Below are 14,272 nucleotides of genomic sequence, written 5' to 3'. Positions count from 1 at the left end.
GTCCCTTGAATGTCTCCTGATAAAAGCCGGTACCACAATGATCCATCATAAGCATGCCTGGGAAGAAGGAAAGAGCATCATCATCATCATCATCATCATCACCATCATCTCCTATGGTCTGCAAAATTTCATGTCAGTGGTCATGAAAACCATAAGTAGTCTTATTTAAAAATAGGAAAGCTGGGGCTAGAAAGATGGCTCAGTAGTTAAGAATACTGGTTGTTCTTGCAGAAGACCCAGATTTGAATTCCAGTACCCACATGGCAGCTAACAACTGTCTTTAATTCCAATTTCAGGAGATGAGACAGCCTTTCTGTCCTCCACAGGCATTGTACGACAAGGGTGTACTTACCTACATGCAGGCAATACACACACATAAAATAAAAATAACAAATGAAATATTTTAAAAATAGGAAGGCAGAGACTCAAAGGGATTTAGATTATGCATAAGGAGCAAATGCAGTGTGAAAACTGCAACCCAAGGAAAAAGAAAATAGTTACAATTATCCACTCCTTCCTCATGTCCCCGGTCACTGTACAAACATCCATGCCAGCACCTGTAACACTCCTTCAAACCCCCCTGTCTGTGTCTCTCCCCACATCCTGGGAAGAAGGCCTATCCCTTGACCACCTCTGTTTCCCCCAGTCAGTCCCTAACATGAAACAACACATAAGGATACCTAACAGAAATTGTTGAATGAACAGGAAAGGGAAGTAAACAATAGGAGAGAAAAATGATGAGATTGTCTTCTTGCTTATAGAAAATTTATAAAACTTATAGAAAAGTCTCTCCAGATTAAAATTTTCTGAGGGGATCTGTAAGATGACTCAGTGGGTAAAAGGCACCTGCCACCAAGCCTGATGACCTGAGTTTGATCTCTAGGACCCACATGGTAGAAAGTCAGGACAGACTCCCACAAGTTGTCCACTGACTTCCACATGCCCTGCCCCTTCCCATGCACACAAAATAAATAAATTAAATGTAATAAATAAAAAATAAATATGAGGGCTGGAGAGATGGCTCAGTGGCTAAGCACACTGGCTGCTCTTGCAGAGGACCTGGGATCAATTCCCAGCAACCACATGGCAGCTAACAGCCATCCATAACTCCAGTTCCAAGTGAATCCAAAGCCCCCTTCTGACCTCCTTGGGCACTGCAAGACACTGGTGCATTTACATACATGCAGGCAATACACTCATACACATAAAATAAAAATAATAAAATATTAAAAGTAAACTAAATATGAAGAATAAAATTTCTGAGACTATAGAAGCTCAGTTACAGAGTCCATAATCAGTTGTAGGGAGGAAACCAATGAGTACAAACAAGACAAAGGGAGGTTCCAGGCACACACAGCTGGTTGCAGAAACAATATGGAAAAAGGAATACAACAAAAATGCCTCCAAAAATCTCTCCAGGAACCCCTCAGGGAGATGTGTGCCAAGTCTGACCTAACCTCTCTATTGTTGTCTGGACTCCACCGCACAGAGTTTTCCCAGCAAATGTGAGGAGCTCATCAATCTGAGGTTGGTTATGCCACAGCCTCAGCTCTGATGTGATAATGACTCAAATCTTCAGGAAGATAACCAAACACATCTGTACCTAACATGTCTGTACTTAACAGAACCTCTAACAGAAAGAGTGAGCCAGTCAAATTAACCATTTTTTCCCATAAAAAGCTTACTTTAGATTTAACAAACTTCAAGAGGCTTCTCCTTTTCCTCCTACCTCAAGCATGGGTACACTCCCAAATTCATCAACTCTCAGTCCCTGAGATTCATGCCTGTACTTTTTTCTAATTTTTTAAAATTTGCAAACATTTACAAAAGGAATATAATAATATCATGCTTCTTCATATGTTCATAATCTAGCTTCAGCAATGATCATCTTATGGCCAGTTAGGTCAGAGAAAAACCCACCCTCATCCTTACATCGAATTATTTTCAACAAAACTACAGAAATTACCATTTCATCCATAAATTTCATTATGTATCTCCAAAGACAATGGCTCTTTTTAAGATCTTTCTGGCACCAATTTTAACCTTCTTCAATCTTTATTTTTAATTTATGAATAACTCATAATAATATTTTCCATCATAGCATTTCCATTTTGTCTGTATTTCTTACCCTGACTTTAGTTCTCAAATTAAAAAACTGAAGATCCTTCCTTTTCAGTGTCCTGACACCAAGCTCTCATCATTCAAACCATCTCATGTTACTTAGGCAACCACAGCCATTGTCCATCAATGCTCTCTTATTATCCCTTGTTCAAGAATCCATGGTACAGGCTGGAAGAGTGCTTGCCTAGCATTCACAAAAGCCTTGGATTTGATTCCAAGCACCAAAAGAAAAAGAAAATAGATGATAGACCAGATTACCTCTTCTGCCAAAACAACTTCAAACTATCAAACCATATCAGGCAACTATTTTCAAAAATAACATACAAAATCTTTCTGTATGGGAGGTGGTATGTGGGGGGATGAGTGTGTGTGTGTGTGTGTGTGTGTGTGTGTGTGTGTGTGTGTATGTGATGTCCATGCCTCTGTGTGCCCATTTGGAGTCCAGAGAGAATATTGGTATCCTCCTCTATCTCAATCTTACCTACTGCCTTGAGACCCTGTCTCTCACTGAACCAGAAGCTCACCATTTCAGCTAGTCTGTCTGGTCTGTGAGCTCTCAGGATCCACATGTCTCTGCCCTCTAGTGGTGGGGTACAGTCACACAAGCCATATCCTATTTTCACAAGGGTGAATAAGGATTCAAATTCAGGCCCTCATGATTGCAGAGCAAGCACATCCTGATTTCCTGATATATAGGACATTGACCTAATAAAGCCCTAGCTTGGTACCAAAGGACAATTTCCCAGTGATATTGTGGTAAGAAAATCCAAGAAAATCACCCTAGATACAGCTACGCCCCGAGAAAGCAGAAAACCGAGCCTAGCCAAGTTCAGTTTCATTGACAGATAATCAAACTATCAACTAAAACAAAAATGAATAGAGAAGGTGCTAAGGATGTAACTCGTTTGGCAGAGAACTTGCCTAATATGGACGGTGTCCTGGGTTCATTCTCCACAATGCATATAATTGGGCATGGCAGCTCACACCTGCAATCCCAGCATTCAGGACATAGGAATCAGAAGGTCAAGATCATCCTCAGCTACACAGAAAATTTAAGATCAACCTGGGCTACATGAGATCCTGACTCAAGGAATATCATAAAATATAGTCCTTATACCCACTCACCCACAATATCTAGTATGTAATAAAAAATTACTAGACACACCAAAAAGTACAATATGTAGCACACAGTCAAAAGAAAAAGCAAGAACTAGAAGCCAACCTGTAAGAGTCCCATATATGGCACTTATCAGACACAAGCCATTATAGAGATATTCACAGAAATAAAGTGACACATGTTCAAATCATTAAAGAAAAATAGAATCTTAATGAGTGGAAATATAGATTTTCAGCAGTAAAAACAGAGAATATTTAACTGAGAACTTTAGACTGAAAAGTACAATAATTGAAATGAAAATCCCCTGCATGGACCTTTGAGTAAATTGGAGGTAACAGAAGAAAATTCTGTGAACTTGGAGATCAATAAAAAAAACTATCCAATCTGTAGAAACGAAGGAAAAATGGATAAAATAGAAATAGGGCCTCAAAGTCCTAAGGACAATTTCAAGCAGTCTATACTGTGTAATTTGGACTCCTATAAGGAGAAGATGATGATAGTGGAGTATGAAAATTACTGCAGAAATACCAAGATCTTAGCTGAGCTGTTAGATGTGATGGAGCAAGTTAAAGGAGCAAGCCAAAAATAAAAGCATTGGCTGGTATGTAACTCAGGAGTAGAGCACTTCACTTGCCTAACATGTACAAGGCACTAGACTCAATCCCTCTTGCTGAAAATAATAATAATATACTAAGTTTTTAATCACTTACTGTGATGACACTTGCAAGAGCTCAAACTACAGAAAGTCCTTTCCACTTTCTTCTGTGAAATAGCACACCAACTGAGGGGCAGGTGGGCCAGAGCAGATGTGGGGATCGTCTCACTTTTCACAGAACCCAGAATAAAATGCTCCATCAGTTTTGTAGACTAAGAAGTTCAGGAGGAGAAGAAAGGGAAAGAATTAAAGTGGGAAATTACCACACACTAAGAGGAAGGAAGATGTCTTCAGTGTTTCCCCCTCTTCCTCACAATAAAGAGGCTTAGCAGAGGTGTGTGAAGAGAACCTCTCCTCAAGGCATGGAAGAAAGAGATCTGGAAATGAAGAGGCACACAACTAGCAATGCAAAGCTGCAAAAAGCAAGGCCTGCCTGAGGGCTCTGTGTTCTTGACTGCAATTCCCTCATAGACTGCCACACATTGGCTGAACAGGCGCTGTGGGGAAGGCAGCTTCCAGCTGTGGGGCTTGTGGGCGAAGCCTTTCTCCTGGCAGATGGCCAAAGCTAAAAACTAACACTTAGGTTTTCAACCAGGAGCCAGACTCTTCAGAAAGATATAGCTGAAAATTACATTTGATTAAAAAATCTCCAGCTTATAAAGCCAAGAAGCCCAGTGAGCCTGAAGCAGGATAAGTCCAAAGAATATTTCATGTAGGTACTTCATTGTCAAACTGCTGGAAACCAACAGTAAAGAGGAAATTTTGAAAACAATCAGAGAACAAAGGATTTCACATACAGGGAAGCAATAATAGAAATGATGGCTGACTTACTGCCAGAAAAGGGGAAGAGAGGAAAGAGGAAAAGAAAAAGGAGGAGGAAGAAGACCAGAAGTCAGTGGAATCACATCTTTAAAATACTGGGGGAGGGGTGGGCTGTCAATTCAGAATTCCATATCCAGAACAAAGATGCTTTAAAAACAAGAATGAAATCAACATTGTCAAAAGACGGAACACTGTGGGAACATGTAGTCATCAAAGTCTCATTAAAAGTGCCAGAGATGTCCTTCTGATTTGGGGAATGACACAAAGAGACCAGGGGCTGGTAGGTAAGCTATGACGCAACAGATGGTCCCCCACCCATTCACATAGAGTCAATGCTAATTGAACTCAGAGAGCTATTAATAATAATAAAGACTTAGGAAGAGGACATGGAGTTGGGAGGGAGATGGCTTAGTGGGTCCCAGAGGGAGCTAGAGGGAGGTAGTAGGAAATGGATAAGATCAAATACATTGTATACATGCATGAAATTTTCAAAGAATAAATAAAATATTATATGAAAGAAGGAAGGAAGGAAAGAATGAAGAAAAGAAGGAAGGAGGAAGGAAGGAAGGAAGGAAGGAAGGAAGGAAGGAAGGAAGGAAGGAAGGAAGGAAGGGAGGGAGGGAGGGAGGAAATGCAAGCTTGGAATTGGTAAACAGGCAAATAGAATACTAGGTATTTTTTTGTGTTTTTTTTTTTTTCTTTCTTCTTGCAGTTTCCTTAGAAGAAAACTATTTTAAGCACAAATAGTGACACCATAAGAAAGGGTTTACAATTTATATAGGAGTAAAAGACATGAAAACAGATTAGCCTGGAGGGGTGAACAAGGTTATGTAGAACTGTAAGCAGGAAGCAGGAATGTTCAGGTGTGAAGTAGGTGGTGAGAAGTCTGGGAAACAGAAGAGTATTGGCTTTGATATCTGCTAACTATGTGATCACGTGATGGAAAAAAGTTTAGATTTGACTGGCAATGCATTAAAACCAAAAGAATAACTACCACATAATAAAATGATGGGCTATGGGGTCTGAAACTGGAACGGGAATTTCCCCATCTCTACAAATCATATATACAGAGGACTGCTGACTGTTAGTGGGTATCCCTGGGCCTGACTCCAATTTGCAGTTTGCAATGCTCAATTTGCTGGAAGCATTTATTCCCCCTCAAGTATCTGCAAAGCATAAAAACATGCTTTTGTTTTTACATTCATTCTATTGGCTATTTTCATTGCTTGTTGTCTTTATGTTTTATTCTGTGTTTAAAAGATGCATATTATATGATATGCTATCTTTTAATGTATTTTATATTATTGTACTGACTACAATTCTCCTTTAGTATGTGGGGGATTGGTTCCAGAATTCTCCTCAGTTACCAAAAGCCCCCAGATGCTCAAAATGTAAATGTAAAATGGTACAGTATGTGCATTTAACCTATGAACAACTTCCTGCATACTTTCAATCATCTTTAGATGACTCCTGACACTTAACACGGTATAAACATTATAATTGCAAACAGTTGTTATACCGTATTCTTTAAGGGAAAATGACAAGGAAAAAAAAGGCCAAACGTTCAGTACAAACATATTTTTTCTGAATATTTTTTATCCATGTTGGTTGAATTGAGGATGCAGAACCCATGGATACACAGGGCCAGTTACATTATAATTATGGTCTTTTCTACCGTAAGCACAGAGAAAACGGGTTCATGAAGGAAAAAAAAAAAAAAAACAAAAAAGAGCAAAAAATAGAGTCGCAAGAGCCAGAGCAGTAAAAAGGGAGGACAGTGGGAATCCTCATCAACTCTTAGATTAGTCCTTCGGCTGCTGCACATCAAAGAATCTTCTCATCAGTAATCCTCAGGTCAAAATTTGAATCACGAATGAAGAGTTTGTGGTGGCCGCGGAATCAGACACATCTCATTGGCCTGCCTCCCTCTGTCCCCACACCCACCTCTCTCGTTTGCTTCTACTCCCTTTTTCACTGCTCCTCACCCATGTCATCAGTCTCTTCCTTCTCACTGTGGATCTCCTAACTCTTTTCTCTGAACTCCCTGCAAACTTTAACTCCACCCTCCTTCAAGGCCAGGCATAACTTCTCAGAGCCTGTCAGGCCCAAGTTTGTCATGTGAACACCTTCATGAAACCCATCCCACTCCCATGTTTAAATCTGTCATCATAAAATAAACGTGTAGGCTTTAGGTCTGACATTTTATTCTCTGTCCGTGACAACTTTCTGGGTTAGAGCTGGTGAATTCTAATAATAGTCTACCTAAGTCTTGATGTGCTTGTTATTATTATGAGCCAGAGAGTCACAAACATCTTATAAATAGCCAGCTTGATGTTGCTGGCTCTTGAATTCCCCAGATGTGAGGACTTCTGTTACAATAATTTTTGATGCCTGAACCTGTTATTACTCTGAGCCTCATGTCTGGACCTTTTCATATCCGTCAGCAGAGTGGGTAGTTTACTGTTCTTACCTTATGGACCTTATGTTCTTACCTATGCTTGAATGGGTTTGCTTTTGCTAGAGAGCATTTGCTTAGCATTGATGCATCTCACAACAGCTTTTCTCATCTTCCTGGGCGCCTGGACAGCAGGCTGGTCAGCTCTCCCGCATCTTTACTCCTGTCTTCTGCTGTTTCCTATCTCTGCCTCTGACTTATCTCCTTCCCAGCATGAAGAAAGACAGGGGTGGAGAGAGTATGTCTTTTTCCAATCTATGCCTCTTCTCATTTCTTTCCTGTTCAGTGTGTTCACTCCTAATTCATTTTCTTTGGGTCAATAATTCCCTCAAATATTTACTGAGTGCTTCCTATGTACAGGTGTCAGGCAGCAGCAAATACCAGAACGTACTGTCAAATAGGGTGAAGGGTGAAGACATTAAAGAACAAATAATTCAATGAATGTTTTAACTACTAATGTGAGAAGGGTTAGATGAGAAACATGTTATGAGCACACCTCAGTGAGGATCCCACCTGGTCCCAGGCATCAGAGACCACCTGGTCCCAAACATCAGAGATGGCTTCCATTAGACAGTTTTAAGCTAAGAACAAATTGAAAAGCAAAGTGCTTAAAGGAGAGACAAAGGAAATCAGAGAGGCTAGGCCAAGAGATGAAAAGGAATGTTACCTTGGGGACCCTGAACTACATTACTAGAGTGGCTAAGGTACCTTGGATCAGCAGAGGGTGCCACAGAGGACTATAACAGAATAGGCCAGGACTGGTTTCTACCAGTCTCATCAGGTATCCAAAGGATTTGAGGCTCTGTCTGAAGAGTGGTGAAGGCAGGAAGAGTCAGTCATTCACATTATCAATTCAGTTGGATCAGTAACAGAGGGAAACAAATCCACAGAAATGGAGATTGCCCAATGTCCAATGTCACTGACTGGAGGGACCTGTAAGTCCTCCAGTAGCTACAGCTCTGACAATCTGCTGTCCTGCCCAGTAGTGATCTGCATTAGAGCACATTAGTGGAAACACCATAGTCAGCTGTGGTGCTGACTATGGTCCCACCTAAGTAAAAGATGAGGCTCTGCCTTCATGCCAGCATCACCATTCAAGAGGTCTAAGTCTTCTCCCTCCTTTCTGTGACCATCTGCCAAGGTAGAAGATCATAAATGATGGGGCAGATGGGATATCAGATTCTCTCTCTATCTATCTCTCTCTCCTCTCTCTCTCTCTCTCTCTCTCTCTCTCTCTCTCTCTCTCTCTCTCTCTCTCTCTCTCTTTTTCATTGTTCCAAAATGAGTATTTGCTGGGTAACAGACTGACAGTTGACAATGGGTGTTCTTTTCTAGGCAAGAACACAACCTCAGATGGCTCATCTTCTACTCAGCAACCCTAGGACTATGTCATGTGCCTCTAAATCACTGCTTATCTCCACTTTCCATCCTTCTCCCCTGGACTCTGTATCCCGGAAGTGTGGCCCACGTGAACCACTTAAATTAGAACGCCTGCCCTCCGGTTTCCAGTGGAAGTCAGGCCTTAGGAATCTCTAGTAAAAGGTCAGAGGGAGAGAAGAGAGTTTGGAACACCCTACTGTTTCCACTTCTCCTAAAGGGTCACAGGGCTCTTGGCTCCTACTAGGTGGCCTCCCATACCATCCTCATGGATGCAGAAACTTCCCCTTGCTCTTCCCAAGCAATTGCTAACCCATAGACACTGCTCTATTCCTTCTTGCTCTCCTTATACACTCTCACATCTTTGCAGATAGTCTTAGGCCAGTGACTACTTGTTTTACCTTTCTGGCAGATTTTGGTTCCTGTTCCTTAGTGAACTCTGAGACCTTTAACAAGGTGAAGGAATTCAGTAAGTGAGAGGAAACAGAAAGACATGGACACTCCCAGATCCCAACCCCCACCTCCATCCAGCCTTCATGCCATCCTTTGACTATGCTGAGCACACTGTGCCCGCTCTGTCACACTCTTCACTCATATCCAGACAGCTCACTCCCTCAACTTCAGGCCTTTCCAGAACATCAAGGCCATTTTTCAAGTTGCTTCCTAAACCTTGTAAAATGAGCACACACATGAGCCCTCACTACCCCCTTCCCGCTTTATTTATGTTTATAACATTTATCACTTTCTATTTGGTAAGATTTATCATTTTGTCTAGCAATCATACACACACATACACATACACACACACACACACACACACACACACACACACTCATGAATACACTATGAAATTCTCTGTGACCACTGGGATTTTTATCTGTTTTGCTATTTTATATCTCCAATAACCAAGCCCAAATTTCATGTGCTATTTGCTGAACAAATGCAATTTCAGTTCCAAAGGGAGATATGTAGAAGGGGTGGGTACACTATTTTGGTGGTCTATCTCAGGGCCAGGCCACTTCTTGCAAGGCCTTACCTTCACCAAGAATCTGAGCCTCATCGGTGGCACTCTGCAGAATATAGCACAGAAGCTTTGTAAGGCATGTTATGTTTGTCACATCCGGTTTGGCTGTGTCTATGGGGAACTGACAGGCCATTCTTTCCTGCCTGGTCTCCATTTCAGAAGCAAAACCACACGCTGGAAGAATAAAGTTTCCCTTGATGTGAGAAGATGACCCCATTGATCCTGAAGTTAGGTGTGTACTTTGAACAGACACATCCATTCACATGCTACTCATTTTGAACGATTCCTACATGCCAGCCTTTGTGCCAGCAACTGAGGGAGTCAAGATGAGTAAAATATGGTCCCTTCTCTCCAGGTGCTCTGACATACCATGCTGGACTTCTATGGGGTGAAAAGATGAAAGATATTCTTTCTCTTCTGCAATACAAGAGCAACATACTAGACTGCATCACCATGGTATCCTACACCATGAAGCATATGGAGAAACATCCTGTAGCTAGGAAAGCCAGGTCTTGACCTACAACTACAGACTGAGAAATCACATACGTGGTCTACTCCAACATCCCAGACCTAGGGAGAGTGACTGACATAGCCTGAGGTCCATAACTAGAGCTTCCTTGGGGATGTAGGACAAAATTGGAATCATCCCCCAGGCCCAGCACCGGTAGAGTTTCTCACAAGTAAGTGCTTCCTGAGTGAATGAATAAATGAGTGAATAAGAAAGAAACAAAGACATTAGTGGCAATAGCAGATAAAAGTCACAAATGGACCTAATACTTAGTCTCCCTTTATGACTTCCAAGCTAGAGCATCATACCTAGGGTGGCCTATGGGTCTTCAGGATGTCATCAGAAACTGGAGAGCCAAACGAGGGCTAAGCATTAGGAGAACAAGTTCAGTGATGAGAGCAGACACAGAACAAATCAGTAAATTTAGTTCAGGATAGCTATTTGGACCCTTGAGTGTCAGCTAAACAATGATTATTCATTGGATACTGCAATTGCACTCAACAAAAGGCACAGTGAGAACCCTAGGAGGTTTTGAACAGCAGCATTGTCTATTTGTGTCCTTTGGGAACGTGTGCTCTTTGAGGAACAATAGTTTCTCAAGAATAATGCTCAGGCACAACTTGTTGGGATAGCCATCATTTAAAAACCACATGCTTCCTTCTAAATTTCTATTGACTCATAGCTCTCACATCAAAGGGAAAAAGGGATAGCTCATTCTGGACCCAAATACAAATGACTATGACCTGGGAACACAGATTCAGGTTACCCCAAATACCCTGTTCCACAATAGTAACAGTTTGGTGAAATTTTTATAGTAGTAAAACAAAGAAAATTATATATCAAGACACTTCAAATATATTGGTAGAAACACCAGTCAGACAGATTCCAATCTTTGGTACAGGCCTCAGATACTATCTGCATATCCTTAGCTTTTGGGTTACTGGAAGGTAGGAGTCTATTGATACATTTCAAAAGAACTTACCTAATAATTACAAGGATGTTAGGTCACACACAAAGGTAGGCAATAAATGGCTATGTAGGACACTAAGATAGCCCAATATAATTTGGCTCTGAACCTGCAATATTTCTTCACAATCTTTGAAGTTCTACTCAGCCAATCAGCCTTGTAAAATGTTTACTGTAGATGCAGCTTTTTCCTGGGAACTTCAGTTCACACTTCAGAAGCTATCTCTGAAGGTTAAACTCCAGGAGCCAGAGGAATGGAGGATATGACTTCAGGATAGCCAAGATATGAGGGGCAAGTCCTGTAGAGTCCTTGCCCAAAGACTTCATTCTCTAGGCTAGGCTAAGAGACCTGAGAGGATGTTCTTCCTTGCACAGGTCACCTCTGGGTTGTGGCCTGCTATCTCTGCCACTGCTCAGGCAAGATGATGAATGTCTTACTCCACTACCTTCCAAAGCAGAACCAGAGCCTAGTCACAAAGCAACTCTCAGAAACAACAGTTTTCTGTGTATGGCAGATGTGTGCCGTTTCTGCTGGGTCTTAGGCATATGTAAGACTTACAGGGTGTCAAAACCTCAAAACCACAGCCTTTATATGCAGTACCTGTTCTAATTCAGTTCAAATTTCAAAGAAAGTGGTTGGCACAGTCTCATGCAATCAATCCCAGAAAGCAAGGCTTTCTATCTGAGTTGAGTATTTCCAGAAAGATCTGCACTTTCCTTTCAATAGTCTGCCCGTTGGTGGGGGTAAAGCAGGTGCAGCTTTTTTTTTTTAATAAACAATTTATTGAGAATTTCATACATGCATATAAGATGTTTTGATCAAATCCATGCCCACTCCCTCCCCTCCAACTCCTCCCATGTCTCTCCAGGTGCCGCTTTTTAAAGTCCCATATGCACAAGCATGCATCCCCAGCACTTTCTCCCCTCCTGCCATAATTTTGAGAAGGGGTTTTCTTGGTAGCTAAATTATTTTTTTCTTCTACCCAACTTTATTGAGTAAAGCAATAAAAAGAAAAACAATGAAAAGTGTTAAGACTACTCACACTCTGTGTGTGTGTGTGTGTGTGTGTGTGTGTGTGTGTGTGTAGGACAGAGGTCAAAGGTCAGCCTCTGGTAGTGTGCCTGACTGCCTATCCACCTTGTTTCTTCTTGCTTTTTGCTCTCTCACTGGCCTGGGGATTGCTGGTTCAGCTATAATGGCTAGCCAATGAGTCCCAGGATTCCTCATGTCTCCATTCCCAGCACCGGGATTATAAGTATGAGCCACATGCCCACTCTTCCTTGTGTGGGTGCTGGAGATCCAAACTCAGGTCCTCACGTTTCCTTGGCAAGCGCTTGACTGACTGAGCCATTTCCCCAGCCCTAAGACTGCTCTTTGCAACCCCAAGGCTCTTTGAACATGAAATCATGTCTGTTTGAAGATTTATCTAACCCAGGAAGAATGGCTCAGGCTGATCTGAAGCAGGGGAGAGACAATTATATCTCAGCCTCAGGACCTGTGTAAATGATGAAGTTGAATTCACTCAGCAGTTGACTTAAGAATGACAGTGTTCAGTTCATGTTTGTGCTCCTCTGTTCCCTGGAATAATGGAGGAAGAAGCAGGTGGAGCCATCTTTGTGGCCTTGCCACTACCATCATCCTCTATCAGCACATTAGCTTTTTCCATTTTGTGTAGGAATGAAAATGAAATCGGAAGTCCCCAGCTATCTCTGATACAAGACTAGAATAGAAAGGAGAGGAATAAACAGTTCCTGGGCCTAGCCCATTGCTCTTTTAGGTAGAATCCTATTACATTTAAAAGTATCCTTTGAAATTCTGATTAGTCTGAAGCTTTTGAAAGCAGATAGTTATGCAGCCTTCTGAAGTAACATTCTCTTGCTGTCTGACAGCTCCCCAGCCTTTTGACCTACACCCTCTGGAAGTCTCTGGCCAGCCACCTGCCACACAACCAGATGTCTTGGAGCTCACTGAGGTACAAGCCCCTCCTGAGTGGGCATACAAAGGTAGAGGCAAAGGGTAGAGCTTGTCATGTTAGGAAAATAGTTACAGAAATTGATCTGAGAGAACAGAGAGCACCAATATAAATGCATCCAGAGTAGATGGCTTCGTTTACTCATTCACTGTCATAGTTTGGATATGAAATATCCTCCAAGAGGCCCATGTGTTGATCCTTAACATAGGACCTAGCTTGGTCCCTGGTTGACGGCACCATTGAGAAGTGACAGGATCATGAAGAGAGGGGTCTATTAATGGATTTATAATGTGATGGCCTTATTGAGAGAGGGTAGAACTAAGAGATGAGGCTTAGGTGGAAGAAGTGGGCCACCAAGGGCATGCTCCTAAAAGGCATATCTATCCCCAGTCCCTTCTGTTGGGGAACCCTGCTGCTAGGGTTGTAGTCCTCCATGTCCAGATAGCTCTAAGGGGCTCAGGGCTGTATGGAAGGACTCCCTTTCTCAGCAGGGGCCTCCCGCTCTCTGCCTGACTTACCTGGAAAGTGCCACCAAGCACGGATGCCTGACCTTATTTGGAACATGACCTTTGGCATAGTTACCTGGAGTAAAAACTACCCCCAGGTTTTTTCTATATGATAATCAGGCATTGTCTGGTAGTCGGATGATAGGAGCCCACTGCCACATGTAAATAAAGCATACTATGAGCACCTATCAGCTGAAGCATTGGCTACTGCCTCCACACTATATTTTCCCTAACATCCCACTAAATAAACGGAGCTGTTTCACTGAGTCTGGAGCTGTTTACATCATCGAACCTGCCTCCCCGGAAGGGCTTTCTTCCGTCAGTGCTCACTGGCCATCCTGACCCCGTTCGTCGCTTCTGCTCCCTTTGTCCTCATGGAACACCTCATGGAACAGTGGCCAACGACCCACAAGGAGAGGGAGTGACCCCACACCCTTCCTCTCTGTCTCTCTGCTTCCTGGCTGCTGTGATGTGAGCAACTCTCCTCCACCATGCCCTTCTGCCATGATGTACTGCCTCACCACAGGCCAGATACACAGAGCCAAGAGTATCATCTGAAACTTCTAATACCATGAGCCAAAATAAATCTTACATTTTCTCAAGTGTTTTGTCACAGTGACAAAAGGTAGCCAATACATTCATCCTAGAAATATTTATTGTGTGCCAAGTCCTCTAAGGGCTACTAAGGATATAGCTATAACTACACAGTCATAGCTATCCCCCACTTTCTAGAGATAGACAGGATGAT

This window comes from Nannospalax galili, unplaced genomic scaffold (genome assembly GCF_000622305.1).
Source record: "Nannospalax galili isolate Female #2095 unplaced genomic scaffold, S.galili_v1.0 scaffold386, whole genome shotgun sequence".
NCBI classification, from domain to species: Eukaryota; Metazoa; Chordata; class Mammalia; order Rodentia; family Spalacidae; genus Nannospalax; species Nannospalax galili.
Note: the sequence above shows the minus strand (reverse complement) of the source record.